Below are 16,716 nucleotides of genomic sequence, written 5' to 3' on the forward strand. Positions count from 1 at the left end.
TACAATTAGTGTCAGTTGTTCTCATAGCGTAGATGACGGCGCTCGAGGCTGTTCTGCTTTTGGTCCTGGTTCGGTCCTTACTACCGTCCCATGTCCAATTTTTGTATCGACCCTTTTCTCGACTTTAGAAAACCAGACGAAGACTATGTTTGGTGTCACCATATGTGATGGGCCGCTTGAATTTACGCGTGCAACGGCCTGACTGGCAAGTTCAATGCTGATTAACTCGGAAAAGCGGAACCTACCGAATTCTTTTCTTAACAATTATTTCTCAGAGACAACCTACTCTGCAATACTCTTATAAGCTTTTCAGACTGTTTCTGACCAACCTGTATATGCAGTGTGTCCCAGATATGTTACGACAAACTTCAGAGGTTGTAGTGGCTATCTTGAGGAATAAATCGAGAATGGAAACCCGGGTGTGGAAATGTCATCCAATGACACTACAGATCGCCGAAGTCATAGATGCTGGCGCTGACGGACTGTAGGCGGAACGTCTCGCAATGTTGTTTGCTATTCAATGACCATGATTGATTGCCACGATCACCAGTGGAGAAGATGGAGCTAGCTGCTGCGTAGACAAGCCTTATTTCCTTTGAAAGCGATGTTCTGTTACTTTGGTGGATAACGAATTCGGAAAGGATTTCTATCCGCAGTTTGTTTTTCTCCTAGAATCCTCTAAATTCTCCAATGTTTTTCGTTATATGGGAGAAAAATAAACTGCAGATTGAAACCCATGTCCAAAACTCTCATGCAACAGAGCGTCGCATCTTCAAGGCCTGTCTACGCAGCAGCTGCCTCCATCTTCTCCAGTGGCGATTGTGGCAATCAGCCGCTATCACTGAATAACAAACAAACTTGCGAGACGTTCCGCCTACGGCCCATTAGCTTACAAAGTCGTACTTGGTGCCGAAGGGATGGCCTAATGGCAGGCGACAGCGCCTATGACTTCGACGCTCTGCAGTGTCATTGGATGATATTTCTGATAACGGGTTTCTATCTTGGATCTGTTCCTCAAGACCCCCCTCCCCTCCCAAATCCTCGAAGTTTGTCGCAACATTTCTGGGACACCCTGTGTACACTGCCAGAGAAAATTGCAACATGCAACGTGTTCAGTGACTTGCAGTATGTGCAAACTGAGGGGTTGTAATGTTAGTACCGGCCGAAGTGGCCGTGCGGTTAAAGGCGCTGCAGTCTGGAACCGCAAGACCGCTCCGGTCGCAGGTTCGAATCCTGCCTCGGGCATGGATGTTTGCGATGTCCTTAGGTTAGTTAGGTTTAACTAGTTCTAAATTCTAGGGGACTAATGACCTCAGCAGTTGAGTCCCATAGTGCTCAGAGCCATTTGAACCATTTGTAATGTTAGTGAATTATTTTTCACAGTCATCGGCGATCAGATGAGGCTCCATAGACCTATCTGTGTGCTCTTTGTTTTCTGTAGGCAGTAACTATGCTGAGTTTACAGGTGGACAGTGTGTGCAACATTCATTGTAGGGTACAACCATGGCCCACCTAGGAGTACGTACCACTGCTGAACCCCTTCAGTCATTATGGACCTCCAAGAAGCTGGATGGGCGTATCGACGTGTTGCAGCACTTGCTGGGCGCAGCGTTCCTGCTGTGTGTCGCTGCTTTCATCAGTGATCTGTGCAACGTTCCCACACCTGCATATCAGGTTCCAAACGTTACAGAGTACAGACGCACATCAAGATCGACACATTGTCAGAATAGCAGTGGTTACCAAATATCACCCAAGAAAGTAATTTGGGCACACGTTGCACCTGATTTGTCATGAAAGACCTGCTTACTGGTGAGACCACGACACCGCCTAGCACAGTTACTCTGGCGTCGTGGAAGAGCCGACAGGCGTGGGGAGTGACGCTTGTTTTCTTCATTGTTGAGAGTATGTACTGTCTGTATGGGAGTCAGCGGACGTACACGTATACGATGCAGAACTGGTAAGAGGCCTGTTCCAGTGTGTGTGCACCCACGACACATAGGTCCGAGGTTTCATGGTGTGGAGATCCATCATTTACAACTCGTAGTCACATTTGGTATTTTTGCAGGTTAAAGTAATCAGTACCTGTTACATTGCGTAGGTTGTTATCCCCTCTCTATGGCTATTTCTTCGACAGAAAGGTGATGTGCTTTTCCAGCACGACAGCGCACGTCCACATACGGCTGTTGCCATTAAACGTTCTCTTCGTGGTGTACGGCAACTGTCCTGGCCAGCAAGATAACCAGATCTTTCGCCAATTAAACATGTGTGGGGTGTGGGACATGGTGAAGTGCGAACTCTCTCGTTCTACAGAAGTTGTAAGAACCATTGTTGCACTGCAACAAAAGGGGCAAGGTGCTGGCGACACTCTGGCACAGGATGTAATTCGGCACTTTTACGTACGTCTTCATGCGACTATACACACCTGTTTTGCCGCCAAATGGGGGTGCACTTTGTACTGATGCAACTGTTTGGGAATCCTTCACTGTGAAATGTATGATTCATTTGTTCTGAATTTCTTATCATATACTCGTACAATGATGAACTACCTTTCACATCACTTGTCAATAAAAGGGGCTTATCATTGAGGTTGTTGCTTTTTTTTGCGGCGGTGTGCATCCCGTATGACAATATTTCGAAGTTGTAGTGACATGCCGGTATTGTTCTTGTTGACTGTAGTACGAAGTATTAGCGAGTTAAAAAAGGCAATTTTGGATTAAACGACCTATCGACTAGGTGATCGGTTGAGATGGATCCTCAAATCCTAAGAGATACTGTGACGCGCTATGTAGCTTAGCGTTAAGAATAAGAATTCGCGACGAGATAGGGCATATTTTGCCTGGAGGCAGCGTGCGGTGACCACACCCGCAGCATGGCAGACAATAGCCTGCTAAGCTGTGCAGCGAACCACGGCCGCACAGTATCGGTTGTCGTATTTCAGAGCGACACAAGTGTACTGCAGTGTTCGCCAGCGGCCCTTCGGGCACTGTGTAACCACCGTTTACCAACATGGAGGCCAGATGTGCGGGGCGTGTCCAGCTCTGTGTGTTTTTCTGTACCCTGTTTGGCGTCTGTGCTTCATTCTACACAGAACAAAGCAGTGAAGACTAGAGGCTACCATCTATTTCTATTCGATATTTCTATTAAAATATCCTTTGTTAATGACATCAATGTCAATGGGCGCCCCTTCTTTTTTTCTGTAATCATCACAGAAACATTGGCCGCCATATCATAATGCGTTCGTGATTCACATTTACTTGTAGGGTAGTCAACATACGTAGATATTACAGTATTCTAAAGACCACAGCAAATAAATTTGTCGGGTTTTCTGCTCGCCTTTTCGTCATTTGGTAGTTTTGATATCTCAGTATTCGTTTAATTCTGTTTTTTGTTTTCAGTATTGTTTGTTAACCATTTATTTTTGCCCAAAAGTTTTTTTTTTCCTTTTCCTTTTCCACGACAAGTTTTCATTATTTTATAATTTCATTTCGAATCTTCTAACTTACTTTTCTCTGGCTCTAATTCATTCTGGCGACTTCCTTTTACATCCACATTTCATTCAGCTTACTTGTGTAATTTTCTGGCTCTCCCTTCCATAGAAAAATGCTCCACATTACTTAGCGAATTCCTTCCTCCTCATTTACTCGTTACTTACTCGCGTAAAGATTACTCTTGTCCTGTAATAATTCTTTAGTGAAGGATACCCTCTTTCTAATGTGCATTATCGTCGTAGAATTTCTTGGTTTGTTTCCCAGTGATAACCTCTGAAATTTCTGCAGCTGTAATCAGTGAGTTACTTCAGATTGTGTGATAGTGGGCACTTTTTATAGAGGAGTACATGTATTAGATTGGTGCATAAGTTCTCATCGGTTTTGTTTGCACGTTGGTATTACGGTTTCTATGGTCTGTTAATCGATTGTAATTTTTTTACTTGTAGTTCACTGTTGCTATTTGAGTTTTCATATTATTATTTTGTCATTTGTAAATACTGAGTGGCGCTGTGGGTGCTAGAAAATGGATTGCCAAATGCAGAAATCGGAACATTTCCAACGTATTCTTCTGTTTAAGTTCAATAGAGGGGATGTAGTGATACATCCCATCCCTTGAATAAGACGTATTACGTCCTTAAATATATATGTCAGAGAAAAGATGTTCGTGACAGAGCAGTCGGTAAATGGTGAGCACCCGACTGTTGGGAGATGTTTTAAGTCGTAGGCGCTGATACCGGAGCTAACAATCCAGTGACTGTACGGAAGTGGGTAGCAGCCAGATGAACCTACCTGCTGAGGTGGAGACAGGAGGTCCATGGAGCGGGCGGTGCGGAAGAAATCTTCTTGAAATGTAAGAACGTGAAGTGTCAAAGATATTAAATGTATTGTTGCTGTTAATTAGGGCCTATTAAGTCGAATATCAGATCTGTTATATATGTAACACAGAGAGGCAGTATATGAGTTGGTGGATGTCCTCAATTCTCACGTATTGAGTTGCAATTCTGAAGATGATACACTACTGGCCAATAAAATTGCTACACCACGAAGATGACGTGCTACAGACGCGAAATTTAACCGACAGGAAAAAGATGCTGTGATATGCAAATTATTAGCTTTTCAGAGCATTCACACAAGGCTGGCGCCGGTGGCGACACCTACAACGTGTTGACATGAGGAAAGTTTCCAACCGATTTCTCATACACAAACAGCAGGTGACCGGCGTTGCCTGGTGAAACGTTGTTGTCATGCCTCGTGTAAGGAGGAGAAATGCGTACCATCACGTTTCCGACCTTGATAAAGGTCCGATTGTAGCCTATCGCGATTGCGGTTTATCGTATCACGACACTGCTGCCCTCGTTGGTTGAGATCCAATGACTGTTAGCAGAATATGGAATCGGTGGGTTCAGGAGGGTAATACGGAACGCCGTGCTGGATCCCAACGACCCCGTATCACTAGCAGTCGAGATGACAGGCATCTTATCCGCATGGCTGTAATGGATCGTGCAGCCACGTCTCGATCCCTGAGTCAACAGATGGGGACGTTTGCAAGACAACAACCATCTGCACAAACAGTTCGACGACGTTTGCAGCAGCATGGACTATCAGCTCGGAGACCATGGCTGCGGTTACCCTTGGCGCTGCATCACAGACAGGAGCGCCTGCGATGGTGTACTCAACGACGAACCTGGGTGCACGAATGGCAAAACGTCATTTTTTCGGATGAATCCAGCTTCTGTTTACAGCATCATGATGGTCGCATCCGGGTTTGGCGACATCGCGGTGAACGCATATTGGAAGCATGTATTAGTCATCGCCATACTGGCGTATCATCCGGCGTGATGGTATGGGGTGCCACTGGTTACACGTCTCGGCCACCTCTTGTTCGCATTGACGGCACTTTGAACAGTGGACGTCACAGTTCAGATGTGTTACGACCGTGGCTTTACACTTCATTCGGTCCCTGCGAAACCCTACATTTCAGCAGGATAATGCACGACCGCATGTTGCAGGTCCTGTACGGGCCTTTCTGGATACAGAAAATGTTCGACTACTGCCCTGGCCAGCACATTCTCCAGATCTCTCACCAATTGAAAACGTCTGGTCAATGGTGACCGAGCCACTGGCTCGTCACAATACGCCAGTCACTACTCTTGAAGAACTGTGGTATCGTGTTGAAGCTGCATGGGCAGCTGTTCCTGTACACGCCATCCAAGCTCTGTTTGACTCAATGCCCAGGCGTATCAAGGCCGTTATTACGGCCAGAGGTGGTTGTTCTGGGTACTGATTTGTCAGGATCTATGCACTCAAATTGAGTGAAAATATAATCACATGTCAGTTCTAGTATAATATATTTGTCCAATGAATACCGGTTTATAATCTGCATTTTTTCTTGGTGTAGCAATTTTAATGGCCAGTTGTGTTTAAGAAGGTGAACTGAATCCCACTTCTTATTTGTGTGATGGAATGAATGAGAACGAGAAGTTAATTTTCAGCAGTTTTATATGCAACTTGTAAGAAGGTGAAGTCTGAGCCAGTTGGAGGAAGAAGGCAAACTGATTCAGGGCCCAGACTAGTTGGACTCTGATTAATGAAACATAACGGCCACCGAATATTCAGTAAGCAACATTCATTGTATAAAAAAGTGATGTTCTAGTGGGAACTTTTTTTAGGTGTTTGATGCATGAGGTGAAATATAAGAAAGCACCACGCAACCCAAGCCAACCTGAGACACTTCAGGGTGACAGCAGCGGAGGCAGCCAGAAACATTTCCATCGTGTATGGGGATAACGCCGTGTGATAGAGCACGACAAGAAAATGGTTATCTCGTTTTAATGGGGATCGTTTTGACATTAGTGATTCTCAACGTTCAGAAACTCTCGGGATTTGATGAAGATCCTGTAAACGGATTAATTTACAATGATCCACGTCAGTTTACTTGAGAACTGACAAATTCAATGAACTGTGACCATTCCACTACCGTACGACATTTGCATGCAATGGGGAAGGTTCAACAATCACGTGTATGGGTACCACATGCTCTAAGCCAAAATCACAGAAATCAGCGGCTGGCAATATGTGAATCTCTGCTTACTTGTCATCAATTGGCTCGTGAACAACACCTACCGTTCCTATGCTGTATCGTTATTGGTGACGAGAAGTGGTCTGTATGCTAACATAAGGAATAGAAAGGAATGGTTTAAACCAAACAAAGCAGCAACTGTTCTTTGAAATACCTGCATCCAGCCACAGGCGATAATGTTATGCATCTGTTGGAACAGCGACGATGTACCGTACTGCGAATTGCTTCCCCGAGGTGTAAACAGCACTGCTGACATTTATAGTCAACAACTGAGATGTCTTCTACACGCAGTCTAAGAACGATGACCAGGAAGATTGTATGAAGTAATGCTGGTCTAAGATAATGCCAGCTTGCATTCTGCTAGGCTGACAAAAAACGCTAGAGAGGAAGTGGATTGGGAAATCATTCCGTACCCATGTTATTCACCTATTTGCGACCTCATATTTTCATCTCTTCCGCTTTCTATCGAAAAACTTTCAAGGAACTTCCTTTCCGGATCAAAATGTACTTCGAACGTGACTTAACGATTTCTTTGCCTCAAAACCACGTGACTTCGACAGTCGCGGAATTGAAAGATTACACCAGCTTTGGCAAACAGTTGTAATAAGGAAATGAGAATATGCTATTGATGACTAAAGTCTCTGTTATGTGTGTCTGTTGTGTTTATTATGCTTGCGGAAAAACGCTACTAACTTACCCAGTAACCTAATAGGTCAGTTTGTATTCCAGATGTGGATGATGTTTGTAAAGAATGGTTGCTAATGTTTCTGCGCCAACTATCTTTAGTACAACATTGTCTTCCATCTCTTTGAGGGAACTGCATGTAGAAGCTTGACGAATGTACGCAGAATATGTGGCAAATAGGGCATGGTAATTTTTAAGTAGTTTGTACGTGAATCACGTACATGTTTCTCTGATTATCCTCTTGTTGAGTTTTACTGTTTGTGTTAGACTCCGAGTCAGAATTTACACTGTCAGTTTTTTACGAGTTATCATTTTTTCACATTGTACATTTTTTCGTCCAAATTCCGCTTGCAAGCAGGCAATTTTCTTTTCACGTATTTAGGTTCGTGATCATATTTATACAAAGTAAGATGCCTGCTTCGTGTTGTCTTGTTGTATTACTAAGGACGAAGTAATTAATTTGAAGTTGGCACATATTTTTAATTTGCAGTGACTTTGATATACCGGTACTTCATAATGACTCGTAATTGTCTTGGTCAGTTTGGCTACGTAGCTGGGACACAGCGAATTTTATTTCTGTTGTGGACTAAAGCATCTATGCATCTACAAAAAGTCTTCACATAACGTACGCGAACTGTACTCAAAAATTGCCCAAGAAGAAAATGTGCAAATGAGAGATTGTCATTGTACATATAGTTTGAATCACCTGCTTTCGTACTATAAATAAGACCCTTAGAAAACGGTTTTACTTCGAGCCGCAGATCTTCTACCAGAAAGGTTGCAATGAAGCTTGTTTCGCTGCTGCCTTCTAATGCGTAGTGGGTGGACAGAAGTATGGAGACACCAAAAACATAGCAATTTACCATGCCTAACACACTATAGGGAAACCGTTGGCATCCAAACCAGCTTCCAGTTGTCTCTGAATGGATAAATAAAGGTCGTGTATGGTTTTCAAGGGTATCTTATACCATTCTTCCTGCAAAATAATGGGAAGTCCAGTCGACGATGATAAAGGGTGAATTGGAATCACGCACCCTTCACTCCAAAATAGAAAATGGTTCGCATGGCTCTGAGCACTATGGGACTTAACATCTGAGATCATCAGTCTCCTAGAACTTCGAACTACTTAAAACTAACTGATCTAAGGACATCACACACATCCGTGTTCGAGGCAGGATTCGAACCTGCGACCGTAGCGGTCGGGCGGTTCCAGACTGAAGCGCCTAGAACCGCTCGGCCACTGCGGTCCAAAGTAGACCACAAAGCCTCAACAACTGATACCTGGTGACTGTAGTGGCCATGGGAGGTTTGTTAACCAATAGTCTTACTCACAAAACTAGCCTTAAACGATGCGAGCTGTGTGAACAGGGTGTAACACTTATATCAATTAGGAGTAGGTTTATGTTATGTAGCTGTGTATTTGCAATTTATGAAGTGTGTATTCTGCGTTGTTTAAACTCCTTGATGTAGAGCAAGAAAAATAGATTTCTGTAATGTACATATGAATAAAGCAAAAGAATATGTTGAAATGGTAAGTTATTATGATTTGAATATGTTTATATAACAGAACATGTTTGTTAACAGCTGGTTCATGCTTAGGGCAATTGTATTTGTAACATGTAAACGGTGTAGGGAAGTCCCTCCGCAACGGAAATGGCATGGCGCGATGTGAAAGGTGGGGTTGGCGGTCGAACTGAGCGGCTCCTTTGTGTGAACGCACGCAGTAGCACGGTACACTTCGACGGTGCTAGGAGAGGCAATTGGAAGCTGCATTATAAGGGATTTGCCTCGGATGTGGATCTGGATGTTATTTAGTATTCATGATATAATGGAATGGCTCTAATATGTTGAAAATCCGACGCCTTTACTTGTATTTTTCATGTCAGTCGAGATAGAAGCCTCTCATGTCCCAATTTAGTTCTGCATTTCACGCAGGGACATTTCAGTATTTGATTAAGTAATGCTCTTGAATGTATCTGTCATTAGTAAGATCTTGGTGCAGAGATGCTCCCCATAATTTACTTGTGCGTGTGTTATTCGGAACTGTTCCAATACACAGTACAGAGGCCGGCCGGTGTGCCCGTGCGGTTCTAGGCGCTTCAGTCTGGAACCACTTGACCGCTACGGTCGCAGGTTCGAATACTGCCTCGGGCATGGATGTGTGTGATGTCCTTAGTTTAGTTAGGTTTAAGTAGTTCTAAGTTCTAAGGGACTGATGACCTCAGATGTTAAGTCGCATAGTGCTCAGAGCCATTTGAACCACAGTACACAGTGCACTGTGTCAGTTTGTATCCTGTTTGCTATTCAAAGGGAAATCTCAACAAAAGTAATTTCAATAACTAATATTCAGTTTTCTCTAACATATGTTTCCAAATTAGTGTGCCTAATTTGGCTGGCGACCGTTCATTTTTTTCATTCTTTTATGATTTTACCACTTTCATTAATTCCCAAGGTTAAAGTCCGTCTGGTTTTCTGTTAATTTCACCAAATTCGAAATTATAGTCCGATACCTTCATCCGTTAGACGTAAGCGCGGTCAAACTTCGAAATCCTCTGAGAGGGTAACATTAGCGTGTTCCACGGCACTTTAGTGATATATGTGCCTTTCCCTTGACAGGACTAAAAGTTCAGTTATCGGGGAATAGCGTTAGTGTTATATGGGGCCGTGTCGTCTTGGAACGCAGCTTCACCATTGGGGAAGAAACACTGTACGGTGGATGGACCTGTTCAGCTAATCAGCTTATGGTGCTCACTGGGTGTTGGTTTTGTGTTGACAGGGTTCGCGAGTGCGACATTCTGTCCTGCAGTGACATTTCCAGCTCTCGTTCTATTATTTTTCGTCACAATTCTCTTCAGCCACCGTCTGTCACGATCACTCAACACACACTTTCGTCCGCGTTTAGCTTAGTGGGTGACTTTTTTCGTTTTTCCTGTACGCGTTATAACTTTTCGATAAGGTGCGTCTTGAATCACCAAAAACGTCGGCTACCTTGGTTACGGAAGCACCCGTTATACGAACACCAACAATTTGGCCACGTTCGAACTGACTTAGCTCCGACATGATGTACACACAACTACACGGAATATATCCACTACCGCACAGCTTAAAGGTGAGTAAGATCAGGAGATACTGAGTGAATATTGCTGCTGGAAGCGGGTATTTTTCCCAGAGCCAGTTGATACAATGTTTTCTATGCTTTAGTATAAATTACTGGTGGTTTATTTTGAATATCGATCTACGCTGTGGCCGCGATTTAGACTTCGCAAGCAAAAGTTCTTTTCAGCGTGTCTTTGTATAACGATCATCAAAAATGTTTTACACTCATACGTACAGTGGTTTTGATCTTACAGAAAACCACATAAAAGTTCTTTGTATGTCCATCTTTTTAGAGATAGTTGCAGGACTCCGCTGTTCGATACAGCATCGCTTTAGCAAAAATTTACTAATACCAGTATTTTACTACAGCGATCACTATATGGATCGCGGTAGCAAAAATTTATTAATATCAATATTACTGGCCCCTGTTTTGTCACAACCGAGGTGGTCCTACACGTCGGTCAGGGCCCTGAAGATGGCGTAGTAAAACGTTGAAACTGGGTTGCCAAATAAAATAAGGTTGGAAACTAGACGGCTAAAAGACGTTTGATTTGACATGCTGTACAGAAAAGTTCGCTCTTTGGCCATACGACAACTATGAGGTTTTTGAATTGACTGTAAAGATCAGTGACTACGATAACGGCGTAAATTTCCATAGAAGCTACATAATCCAATTCCTAAAGGTCGCCAGAAAAAGAACACCTCTTGCTTTTACTTCTTCTTGTAATGCCCACAAGCATGTAGTAATAATTAAGTTAAAGTCAATTACTACAACGCTAAAATAATGTGTAACCAATATTTCAAAATGACACTAACACAACGTAACAATGAAATCATTGAATTATGCAGTGAAGAGTGCATCACAGCCTTCGTCTCCAGAGAACCGCAATGTGGTTGTGTGGTGCTGATAGATAGCGCCACCTAGTCGGTAGTGTGACGCACGGCCTAGACGAGACGGGAATCGTGTGTGGTCCGTGCACAGCTAAGCATCGAGACGACTACCCGCGAAACAATGCTGTTAGCGTGCTGGCGGTACATCAGGGGCGAGCGACAATATCGTGTCCCGCTGCGTCTGCAGTGTGGAATCTACAAGCTGTGCTTCGATGAGCTGTGGTTACTTGCGGTGGAATTGCACAGATTGTTTCATCAACGCAGAAGGGCACCCACTGGCATACCGCAGGTCAAGCCGTACGCATGTCACTATTATTGGCTGTGAAGGATTAGGCCCATCTTTGCTTTAGCTGGTGAAGAATGGCGTAACTGATTGAACTAATTACTGTTACATTACTCTTCTGACCTGAGAAAGTTTTATATCATACTCTGCCGTTGTTGTTGTTGTTGTTGTTGTTATTGTCGTTGTTGCGGTCTTCAGTCCTGAGACTGGTTTGATGCAGCTCTCCATGCTACTCTCTCCTGTGCAAGCTTCTTCATCTCTCAGTACCTCCTGCAGCCTACATCCCTCAGAATCTACTCAGTGTACTCATCTCTTGGTCTCCCTCTACGATTTTTACCCTCCACGCTGCCCTCCAATACTAAATTGGTGATCCCTTGATGCCTCAGAATATGTCCTACCAACCGATCCCTTCTTCTAGTCAAGTTGTGCCACAAACTCCTCTTCTCGCCAATTCTATTCAATACTTCCTCATCAGTTATGTGATCTACCCATCTAATCTTCAGCATTCTTCTGTAACAACACATTTCAAAAGCTTCTATTCTCTTCGTGTGCAAACTATTAATCATCCATGTTTCACTTCCATACATGGCTACACTACATACAAATACTTTCAGAAACGACTTCCTGGCACTTAAATCTATACTCTTTGTTAACAAATTTCTCTTCTTCAGAAACCCTTTCCTCGCCATTGCTAGTCTGCATTTTACATCCTCTCTACTTAGACCATCATTAGTTATTTTTCTCCCCAAATAGCAAAATTCCTTTACTACTTTAAGTGTATCATTTCCTAATCTAATTCCCCCAGCATCACCCGATTTAATTAGACTACATTCCATAATTGTCGTTTTGCTTTTGTTGATATTCACCTTATACCCTCCTTTCAAGTCCTTTGGTGTCTCTGACAGAATTACAATGTCATCGGCGAACCTCAAAGTTTTTATTTCTTCTCCATGGATTTTAATACCTACTTCGAATTTTTCTTTTGTTTCTTTTACTGCTTGCTCAATATACAGATTGAATAACATTGGGGAGAGGCTACAACCCTGTCTCACTCCCTTCCCAACCACTGCTTCCCTTTCATGCCCCTCGACTCTTATAACTGCCATCTGGTTTCTGTACAAATTGTAAATAGCCTTTCGCTCCCTGTATTTTACCCCTGCCACCTTCAGAAATTGAAAGAGAGTATTCCAGTCAACATTGTCAAAAGTTTTCTCTAAGTCTACCAGTGCTTTAAGCGTAGGTTTGCCTTTTCTTAACCTAGCTTTTAAGATAAGTCGTAGGGTCAGTATTGCCTCACATGTTCCAATATTTATACGGAATCCAAACTGATCTTCCCCGAGGTCGGCTTCTACCAGTTTTTCCATTCGTCTGAAAGGAATTCGCCTTAGTATTTTGCAGCTGTGACTTATTAAACTTCGGTAATTTTCACATCTGTCAGTATCTGCTTTCTTTGGGATTGTAATTATTATATTCTTCTTGAAGTCTGAGGGTGATTCGCCTGTCTCATACATCTTGCTCACCAGATGGTAGTGTTTTGTCAGGACTGGCTCTTCCAAGGCTGTCAGTAGTTCCAATGGAATGTTGTCTACTCCCGGGGCCTTGTTTCGACTCAGATCTTTCAGTGCTCTGTCAAATTCTTCACGCAGTATCATATCTCCCATTTCATCTTCATCTACATCCTCTTCCATTTCGATAATATTGTCCTCAAGTACATCGCCCTTGTATAGACCGTCTATATACTCCTTCCACCTTTCTGCTTTCCTATCTTTGCTTAGAACTGGGTTTCCATCTGAGCTCTTGATATTCATGCAAGTGGTTCTCTTTTCTCCAAAGGTCTCCTTAATTTTCCTGTAGGCGGTATCTACCTTACCGCTAGTGAGATAAGCCTCTACATCCTTACATTTGTCCTCTAGCCATGCTTGCTTAGCCATTTTGCACTTCCTGTCGATCTCATTTTTGAGACGTTTGTATTCCTTTTTGCCTGCTTCATTTACTGAATTTTTATATTTTCTTCTTTCATCAATTAAATTCAATATTTCCTCTGTCACCCAAGGATTTCTACTAGCCCTCGTCTTTTTACCTACTTGATCCTCTGCTGCCTCCACTACTTCATCCCTCAAAGCTACCCGTCCTTCTTCTACTGTATTTATTTCCCCCATTCTTGTCAATTGTTCCCTTATGCTCTACATGAAACTCTGTACAACCTCTGGTTTAGTCAGTTTATCCAGGTCCCATCTCGTTAAATTCCTACCTTTTTGCAGTTTCTTCAGTTTTAATCAACAGTTCATAACCAATAGAGTGTGGCCAGAGTCCACATCTGCCCCTTGAAATGTTTTAGAATTTAAAACCTGATTCCTAAATCTCTGTCTTACCATTATATAATCTATCTGAAATCTGTCAGTATCTCCAGGCTTCTTCCATGTATACAATCTTCTTTATTCCATAAAAACACGGGAGAACTGCCGGATATCAGTAACGTCCTGCCACTATATTTCGGCGCAGAGTCTTCTGGCCATCTTCAGGTGAGTGCCACTGTAGTAGTACTGGCGAGTACGCGCTGAGCTCCGCTATTTAAAGCCTTCTGAGGTGACATTGCGCATGCGCTGCTCAGCGTGCGCGTTCATAACGGCTCCGTGCGCTGCGCCTCGCGCCCTCCACTGTGAAAGCCTGGCGTATCGGTGTCAGGTCGGTTTCCATCTTTATGCAGATAACTACGTCGACTACGAAGTTTCTCTATAACAGGATTCGAAGCAGAGTTTAGCTGATAACCGTTATCTCAACTGATGAGAGTCTCGTTGTTAGACAGTCTTATTTCCACTGATTCATTGATAATCGAGCTCCAAAAGTTTGATGTATGGGCCAAAATTTTTGTGTCGTTGTAATTCATGGAATGGTCTGTGGAAATACAATGTTCGGCGATTGCGGACTTGGTGGGTTGGAGAAGGCGAGTATGCCGTTGGTGTTCCACAATGCTTTCCTGCACAGTTAGTGTTGCCCTATAAATGATTTGCCGCATTCACACGGAATTTTGTAAACACCTGATTTACGCAGGCCCAGGTCGTCTTTAACGGATCCCACCAGTGATTGAATTTTGGAAGGAAGGCGAAAGATGACTTTCACTTGATGCTTTCTCAGGTGCACCCTGCAATCTGCAATCTGTTCCACCGCGCGACCGTGGCGCGGGGCGAGGACGGCGGAGCGAGCGCGCCGCTGCGACCAAACCCAGTTCCCTCTGAGCAACCATAGCGTACGGATCTCCGTGCCGGCACATTCACAGGTGTTCAGTCCGTCAGTTCACCTGATGATGGCGACATGTATGATCGCCGAAATATTGTGCCCATTGGACACTATAGACCGGCAGCACACCCGTGGATATTTTGATTATCAAATACGCCGGGAGAAACTCAAGAATCACATCATACACCTTTACGGGGAGGAGATGTATCGCAGCATGAAGAAATTTGAAAAGTTGCGCCACCGTAGATGTCGTTTGCTAAGAACTCTTGCCTTTCTAAAGAGATGTCGTTCCGAGAATGTTGTTCCAAATTTTGCTAAGGTTATGCATCACATCGATTCTGCAGCAGCTAAGAGAATCAAGAAACGAGCCAGCCTCGCATTGGTACGTGAGAGAGTGCAATTCACCCGCCGGAGCCTTGAGTTTATCTCACAGGAATTACTCAAACTGCATTTGCAACTGGTTAGTAAGTTCACTTCTTGTTCCTGGGATTGGATTGATGGTGTCACCTGGGTGTCAGCTGATTCCGCCCATAAGAAGGCTACGGGACGTCAAACAGCTAAGTTCTCACGTCTCCTTGACAAACAATCTCTGCAGGTTCCGTGCAGGACTGTCATCAATTTAAGTGGCATGATGTTGAGTGATGATGCGGTCTCGGTTTTGCAGAAAGGTCTCAACTTCGCTCCCACCTCCGAGTTCACTCCGGTCGCAGAAATTGTTAGTGCTGTTGAACAGGTTGCAGCTCGACTTCCGCCAGAATCAGCCGAGGAAATACGTCGTGAAACTTGTCGCGCGTTGACGAAATCCAAGCCGATGAAGTCAAATATCAGCAGTAAAGAGAGGGCGGCCATTCGTGATCTGAGGGAGCGCTCTGAAATTGTTGTCTTACCGGCTGACAAAGGCAATGCTACAGTTGTTGCCTCCCATAAGGACTACACTGATAAGATGCAGAGCCTGCTAAATGACGATTCCTACCGGAAGATCAGCGTTGACCCTACAAAGAAGGTAGAGAACAAGACGAGGGCGCTTCTCAAGGACGCAGATTTACCGGAGGGTGACGCTAAGAAATTGTTACCCCAAGGTCCGGTACCGCCTAGACTAAATGGACTCCCGAAGGTTCACAAAGAGGGGGTACCATTACGCCCCATTGTCAGCAACATCAGGGCACCTACATATTTGTTGGCCAAATACCTGACGGGAATATTAAGTCCTTATGTGGGTAAATGCCCTCATCACATCCGTAATTCCGTGGATTTTGTTAAACGCCTTGACAGCTTCAGGTTGGATGAGTCAGATATCATGGTGAGTTTTGACGTCGTTTCCTTGTTTACGAGGGTACCCCTGCGAGAGTCACTAGAATTGATTAGTCAGAAGTTTGACGAGAAGACCACTGAACTTTTTAGGCATGTCTTGACTTCCACGTATTTTCTTTTTAATGGAGAATACTACGAACAAACGGAGGGAGTCGCCATGGGTAGCCCACTCTCACCGGTGGTAGCGAATTTGTACATGGAGAACTTCGAGGAGGAAGCCCTGTCGTGATCCGTATGGAAACCTACTTGCTTTTTCCGTTACGTGGACGATACGTTCGTCATCTGGCCACATGGTATGGATAAACTCCTTGACTTCCTTGCACATCTAAACTCCATACACCCCAACATCAAATTCACTATGGAGACTGAAATGGAGGGTAAATTACCTTTCCTTGACGTCTTGGTCAAGAGAAGGGCTGACGGCACCCTAGGTCATGGGGTGTATCGGAAGACAACGCACACTGATCTGTATTTGCACGCAGACAGCTGCCACCACCCTTCACAGAGGAATGGGATACTTAAAACTCTAGTACATAGGGCGCGCACTATCTCTGACGCAGAGAGTCTACCCCAGGAATTGGAACATCTGAGAACTGTGTTTCGAAAAAATGGGTACTCAGAGTGGCAGATTCAACGTGCTCTCCGCC

Source organism: Schistocerca serialis, chromosome 6 (assembly GCF_023864345.2).
Source record: "Schistocerca serialis cubense isolate TAMUIC-IGC-003099 chromosome 6, iqSchSeri2.2, whole genome shotgun sequence".
Classification (NCBI taxonomy): domain Eukaryota; kingdom Metazoa; phylum Arthropoda; class Insecta; order Orthoptera; family Acrididae; genus Schistocerca; species Schistocerca serialis.